Source organism: Miniopterus schreibersii (assembly GCF_964146895.1).
Source record: "Miniopterus schreibersii genome assembly, chromosome: 6".
Taxonomy (NCBI): domain Eukaryota; kingdom Metazoa; phylum Chordata; class Mammalia; order Chiroptera; family Miniopteridae; genus Miniopterus; species Miniopterus schreibersii.
The window spans coordinates 74295877-74303757 of record NC_138107.1 but is presented as its reverse complement, the minus strand read 5'-3'; positions in this window follow the sequence as shown (position 1 = coordinate 74303757).

The window sequence follows — 7881 nt, the reverse complement described above, 5'->3', positions numbered from 1 at the left end:
TCTTGTTTCTAGTTTGCAGTTTTGTTCTTTAACTTTTTTCTTATTTCAAATCTGGGGAAGGGAATTAAAAAAAAAAAAAGCGTTGAGTTGGGGTAGTAAGAATATTGGATAAAATGAGAAGTTGCTTCTTCCTTGAGCTGGAACCTTCTTCATCCAGGTGGTGGGACAGCAAGCAGTCTCTTTCCTTCTTTGCGTCTGATAGTTTCTTTTGCACCAGGGGTTGGACTTTAATTCTGCTATGGTGTATATAATGTGAAGAAAGTTTGCATGGTGGGAGAAGGGAGATATTTCTTCTTAGTGCTGTCAGCCATTTGGCGCTTGGCAGCAAATTTTTCTTCTATGCATCTCAAAATACTATGTGAACAATGTGGTCTGGGTTATTTACACCAAAAAAAATTTTTTTTAAATTCTGCGACTGCTGGAAGACTTGAAGTGGTAATGAACAGTGTTTCAAATGTCCTTTTCTAAAATAATAGCAAAGCTAATTCAAGAAGACAATAGATACCTAGATATTAAGAAACTGGTCTCCCGTCGTACATGAAAATGACTCACACACAAGGTTCTCTAAGACATGCTCTCTTGTTTTTGAATTTTTTCCCCCCACACAACTTTTTCTTCCCCCTCTTCAATAAATAACACATTATATCTGAATGATGCACATTTAGGAAAAATACAACTTCCTGGGAGCAATGAGCTGATGTGACACAAGCATTTCAACCTGAAACGCCTGGGACAAAGGCACATTGGCTGACGTGTTCCGCTGCTTTCAGCCTCGTTCCAGTGCAGAGATCCTCCGTTCCCTGGTGCCCATTCACCAGGACAGATACCTTTGTGTCAGAAACAGCAGGAGAATTCTGGAGAGTCATGAAGAATTTGCCTGAGAAGCCATCTGAAGACTAACAGTGCATTGTGTGAGATTTCCTATGGTAAAGCTGAGGTGGTTTTTGGCTCTGTAATTATATTAAGAGTCCCCACCCTTTAAATAAGCAGGCCCAGGTTCCCAAGCAATTATCTCATGCTCACACTACAAGTAGCCAAACATGCTGAGTGTCATTTACTGTCGGATGTAACAAAGAAGCCATATGTCAAGGTCTTTCCGTTGTCACACAAGGTAACTATAGGGTGTAATTATTTTTAGTCTCAAAACCATATACCGCTGGACTGACAGTGTTTGATAGGCTTTCCGTTTTTAAGGAAATGAAAACAATGGAAGAATATAGTCATAATAATTTAATTAGGTTGATTTTTGCTACAAACTCCTGAAAGCCAGTTCTATTAATATAACATGCGTGAATGCTGAGTGGGCTCGCTCCGTTTCTCTAGACGTACCTGAAAAGAGCATAGTTGGGGCTCACCCAGCGCTGGCTTTCGCTAGCTGTGCAGGCTTGGGCAGTGCACCTCCCCATTGGCCTCAGAGCCTTATCGTAAAATGACTGCAAATGGCCCCCCAAAATTCCCTGACTCAACGTGCTTGTCTATGGGTCTGTTCATTGATTTACTCACATATTCTTGGGAAAAGGAGAAGGGGTAACATGATGCTTTTTGTGTGTGTGTTTTCAAATTGATTTTCATAACTAGAATCAATGACTAAAATCTTCTTAATATTGTGATAGCATTTTTTCTTTAGTTCAAAAAGAAAGAATATTCCTTTAGTTGGGAGGACTAGATAAGTGAATGTGGACTCTTGTGCTGAGCATAAAGAACCCTAAAGCTTAGAAGAAAACTTCCTTTGTACTCAGGGAGCTTCTGATTCAGGTTGGTGGGGTGGACGCTATTAAATAATCGCTTCTGACCAGTACAGAGAAAAGTGTGGAACAAACAAGCACCGAGGGAGTAAGTCCGTAACTAAAGAGGGCCCGTAGTGTGAGGGAGCAGGCCTGGGCGGGGGCTGGCTCTTCAGCGAGTGTGGGAGTAAGAAAGGCAGCAGGAGGGAATGGGAAAGAGAAAAACAAGGCAGGGGGTTTCAAAACCTAGCATCTACGCATCTCACTGTGTAGTGTTTGAAAACAGTTGCCGTTGTTTCGAGTTTTTATGATTAGACTGTCTTCTATTGGAGCACCTTTCTGTGGTTGGACCACGTAAGTAATTACTTCATAAGCATCACAGGTATGAGCCATTTTTCAAATCCTCCCAGGAGTGCAGGTGAAGTTACCAGTGTCTGGTCTTGATTTGGTGAGCTGATGGAGAGGACCTCATGATAAACACCCAGTAGCATTCTTTCCCAAGCACGCATTTTTAGTCTAAAATGCACCGCTTTTCATGTTATAAGTTACTGGGCCTGACTGAAGTGCAACTTATTTTAGACATTAGAATCATCCATATACTGTACAGAATGTTGTGTTTATTGTTGTTTATAAGACATTTTGAAATATGTATTACAGAAAAAAAACATGATATTCACATAGAATAGAGTATATAGACATAAATACATCACATTTCATCCCTTTGGCTTTTGTTATACTATAGAATATTCTGGATCAGAAATAGAAATTTATGGAATAAGGGCTCCTTTTCACTTTTATGCATCATGTGTCTTTTTCACCCAAGTACTGTAAGCAGAGAAAAATGAACACATAACACCTATATTTTATCTTAAATTTTATATATGTAAATGTTTAATCTGAAATATGGCCATTCTTATTTTAATTAAAAAATGTTTAAAATCACAAGTTAATTATTTAACCCCCCACCTCTATCCCCACAAATCTTCAAATAAAACAGAGCAGATATGAGTGAAGTTTACCCGAACCCCCAACCTAGGTACATGCCCTGACAGGTAATCGAACCTCAACCTTTTGGTGTATGGAACGATTCTCCAACCAACTGAGCCATGCAGCCAGGGCAAGAATATTTCATACAATTATGCAGCAAGGATGTCGTTGGAAGTCCTGCCAATGCCTCTGCTGGACAAGAGCAGAGTTTAGGGAAGTTGGGATGAAGAGGTTCAATGCCAGTTACTTCTTTTGAACTCTCTTTTCCTTGCTCTTTCTGCAATAGCTATTTCTGCAGTGGAGTTTTGAGAACAGGTCTTTGGGGTATATAGGTTGCTTTATCTTAACTTTGTTGAGTGGTCTCAGGTTTTAAAATTCCTGAAGACAAAGACTGGGGTTTTGTCTTCAAAACCAGTGGACGATCAGAGCCCTTTGCTTTTGAGATAATGCCTCCCAGAGATGGGCTTGCCTTGTCACACACACCGACCTTTGTTCCTGGGTGTTGCAATTCTGGTAAGTATCTGGGTGGGGCAGAGGTGAGACTCACACACCTCAGGTTTGGGAAATTTAAAAAGGTTCAGATCCTGTTATATTCATGATGTTCCACTTGTACTATTCTGTGCTTTATTGTTAATCTCAACAATTTACTCTCCTTAGCTGCATAAATAAAGGAAAACTCAGAAGTGTGTGTTTAAAGACAGTTCTCTGGTGAAGGACTGAAACCCTGTTGATTTAAATGGCATAAGATTGTCTTAGTGATAATAACTCATCAAATAATTATAACAGGTGGTTGTATAATGGTTTGCGCAGCCAGTTTTGCCAGGATGAAGATTCACAGTAATTAACCTCTTGTTATCAACTGTTTTTGAAGAAGTTACTTTTAAAGAGGGAACGCTAGATTTGAAACAGAAACTCTGAATATAATTACTACAAGTAAATTGCCGAGTGGGATGTAGAAAGGAAGTTCCATATTTGGATCCTGTTTCTCTATTCTGTGCTTTCTAATCTGGTTACTCAGTGGATGGTCTTAATTTGAAATGCTTCTGTGAAAATTCGTGTTTCCAAATTCCGCCCCACCCAACTCCTAGTCAAGCAACACCTCAATCAATGCCTAACCCCTTTTGAAGGAAAAGAAAAACTACTTTCAGGGCAGGTATTGAAGACAGCTGAACTGAAGTATGCATAGGAAGCTGGCATTTGCCAAGGTTAACTTCATGCTGATCAGATTTACCATTGGAATAATCTCTTCTGATGTCTAGGTGGTCAGAAGTTGACTTCAACATGATAAAATGAGTTCCTGACCAACCACAAACAAATTCAAGTTCCTCTGTCTCAGAACAGTACATTAGCCATGCAGGATGCCCCTGGCCACCATTCTGGATTGATCTTCCCAGCAAGGCTGTTATAACTTAGGAAAAGAACTGATGCAGCCTCATGCCAGCGGGTACCCTGGGCAGGGTGCCCTTGTGCGGACGCAGCTGCACAGCCCCACAGGCGCCTGACTGTGGGGTCAGGACAGGCAGACACTGCGTGGAACAGCCCGGCACCCCAGAGGAGCCCTGGGACTGTTAATAGGAAGTCAAGCCTCCATGCCCACTGCACACACCCCATCCTCGCCTCCCCAGATTTCTTCTGTAATGCTCAGAAACACAGAGGCAGCTTTTATCTCAGAATCAGGAGTTTCGGACCCGAGAGAACACACTCCCCATTCTCCAGTTTATGTCCTTAAAGAGTAAATTCAATATTCAGAGACATTATCAATTAAAGTCGGAGCTGTGTCAAATCATGTTTGTCTTTTCCTGTTCTCGCATCTGCAAATACCCAGCGGATTATGCCATATTAAAAAAAAAAAAAAGACCCAGCAGATTATGCCATATTAAAAAAAAAAAAAAGCCACCTCAAAGTTCCTCAGTGCAGAATGCTATTTCTGTGCTGCCTGACCGGGCAGATTAACAATAAGCTTCCAGCTCCAACCGGCTAACTCGTAGCCTCATTGCCCCCGGGGGGCTAGTGAGCCCCTGGATGAGTCATCTCCTTCATGTCTGCATGGGGGGGCACTGTCCTTGGGCCACGTGAAAGCTGAGTTGTTAAAGGAAAGCCGTTTCCAACAGAGAGCCTGCCTCCAGCCCTTCACCTGAGTCTTCCCAGTCAGCATATGTACAAAATATACCTAGTTGTTCACCTTCTTTTACACGACAGTTTTGTTTTTTTGTCCTAAGAAGAGGTTAGAAAAGTTTTCAGAACTTATAGCTGTGTAATCCTAATGCTGCTCTTGGAAACAAACGAGGAACAGGAGAATGCTAGTCTAGACCAGCGCCGTTCCCGTGGCCTTTCCTTCGGGCAGGTTGTCAGTGAGAAAGCACTGCTTGGGCCCCACGCTTGTTTTGGTAACAGCAGCCCAGTTCTTCCTTCAGCCTGGGGGTGACTGAGTCATCCTGGCATGAAACTGGCAGAACAAGTGTAGACAACGTCTACACGCTCAAACACAGAACTTTGTCCCGGAACACCTTTTACACTGAACTAAGTTTGGGGAAAAAAAACAGAATGAGAATCCTCAAAGGAGCTTCGGAAGGCCTAGATTCTGTGCCAAGCTGACATGTTAAACACAGGTTTCTCATTCGCAGGAATTAACTGATAAGGATGCTTTTTATCTTTTGAGTTTTACAAATGCCTTTAAGACTTTTGGAAAAAAGAAAAGAAGTCATCGTATAGAATTATGACCTCATTTTTTCAGCATAAGACCAGAGGTCAGGTTTTCTTTAGAGGGATGCATATGAAAAGTTCCAAAAAACATTCATGTTCCAGATATTAATAGATGTTACTAAAAAGATTCTATAGTCCAGTAATACAATAATATGTATCATTTATCACTCCCTTACTATGCTTCCAAGTAAAAAGTGTGTTTCTATAATAGACAAAACTGAAATTTTGCTACAGTTTGTAGCTATTCTCACTTTTTAAAATTGTGAAAGCCAGCTTGACAGCACTGTAAATGCAAACACATTAGCACCCTTTACTTTTTAAACTCAGTGCCTACTAACTCATTTCCAGAAACATTGCAAATATTTTCCCAAGGTTTTGTGTCCTTTTAAAAAACAAGTCAAAATGATACATATACTGAGTTAAAAAGTCATATAACACAAAAAGCTTATCATGAAAAAAGTAGGCCCAACCGATTCTCTCTTCACTCTTTGCGCTCAGGATCCTGAAGCAGCTGTGGAAAAATGGTTTCGTTGTTTCTTCTGTTTACATTTATCCTTCAAAATAATGTGTCTTTTTTCCTTGAGTTTTTAATTTCATATTAACCTCTTAACACTCACCCTTACACACGCAGGTACACACACATGCACACACACTCACGCATGCACAGTCATGCATGCACACATTCAGATATTTCTTTTCCCAGTTTCCCAATGGTGTCATGTCACTATTTTTGGTTATATCAGTATTCATATTGTATATTATTATGACCATGTAAGTATAGTTCCCAGCTAAGTTTCATGATCAATGACTTCATTTATTTTCTCTTACAACTTTTTGTTTTTATTGGAATTAATTCTTGACTCATTTTTCATTTGCTTAAAATTTTAGGTTAGAAATATTGCTCTCAGAATTTGAAGGTGAAACTTATCTCAGAATGTGAAGCCATTCCTTCTAGATTCCATATTGTTCTTGAGAAGCCAGATGCCATTCTGAGTTCCAGTCCTTTGCTTGTAACTCATCTCTCCATCTCTGGAAGATTTTAGTATTTTCTCTTTATTTCCATGTTTTTAAATTTATGATGAGCCTTCATACTGGCTTTTATCCACTTAAAGTGCTTCACTTCTTTTTTCTCTCCTTCTGTAACTCCTATCAATCATATGGTAGACTTCATTAGTTACATCTTCTAATTTTCTGACCTTTTCTCTCCATTTTTTGTAATCTCTTTTTCTTTTGTTTTACTCTCTCTTCCATTGTCCATCTCTTTGTCTTTTTATGCTTCCTTTGCAGTGATCTTCTCAATATTAATCTTTCAATCTTTCTGTTGAATCTAAAAATTGATCTTCTATCACATGTTTAATTTCCAAGAGCTTTCTCTTATTCTCTAATTATTCCTCTTTTTTTGAAAATTATTAACCTGTTTTATTTTGTAGAAGCAACATTTTTCTCACTTCCCATAAAATGTTAATAACAAGTTTTTAAAGTTTATTTCTGGTCCCATCCATGTACCTTTTTCCTTTGAACTACATTTTTGGGTTATTTACATATATGTTTTGGTCTCTCTTTTAAAATTTTCAGGCTTTTCTTGGATGTTTGATGATCCTTGGTTTTTCATTTACATTTCAGAGTGAGACACAAAAAATTCTAGTTTGGAAGCTCCATGTATGTTGATTGGGCTCAACTACTGGGCCTCACCATATGTTAAGACAGTGAATCTGGCTGCTTCCTTGGAGGACTCCAAATCGCCAATATAAATCTTTTCTCTTGGGCTGGTCAGATTTCCTGAAGCAGAATTTTCCTATCTCCTGCCTAAAAGGCAGAGCCGGGCTGCTGCTATTCTCGGAGGCAGTGGGAAATGAGCAGGACTCGCACCATGAGCATGTGGAATTCACCAGAACCCACGTGTTTCAGCATGCACCTTACTTTGCTCTCAGCTGTGATTTGCCCTCAGTACTCTCTGGAGGCCTTGCCAGTCTCCTGCAGAGGCTGAGAAGCAGAGGCTTAACTGTAGTAGAAAAGGGCCACTGGGCTTCTGCATGCTTCTTGTAGAGCTGGAGTCCATCCCCCTGTGCTCAGCCCCTCCCTGGGTCCTTGCCTTCAGAGATGCGGTTTGTCTTTGACTCCCGAGCCTCTCTGAAGCAGGAGTCAGCTTGCTTCTTGTTGGCTTACCTTTCTCCCCACCCTGCAGCCATTTTAAAGATTAAAAAGCCCTTAACAATTCCAGCATGTTCTGACATGGGCAGATCTCAACATATTCTCAAATGAAAAAAGGCAAGTTTGATTTCTGTGATCTGATTTTTTCATATTTACATATGAAATACATAGTTACACATACATCTATATGGTATGTTAAATAACATATTATGTGTGTGTGTGTGCATGTGTGTGTTGTGTGTGAGAGTGAAAGAGTAAGTGAGAGAGTGTATATAGACAAAGAAAGAACCATGGAATAATACACACTAATCCTAAC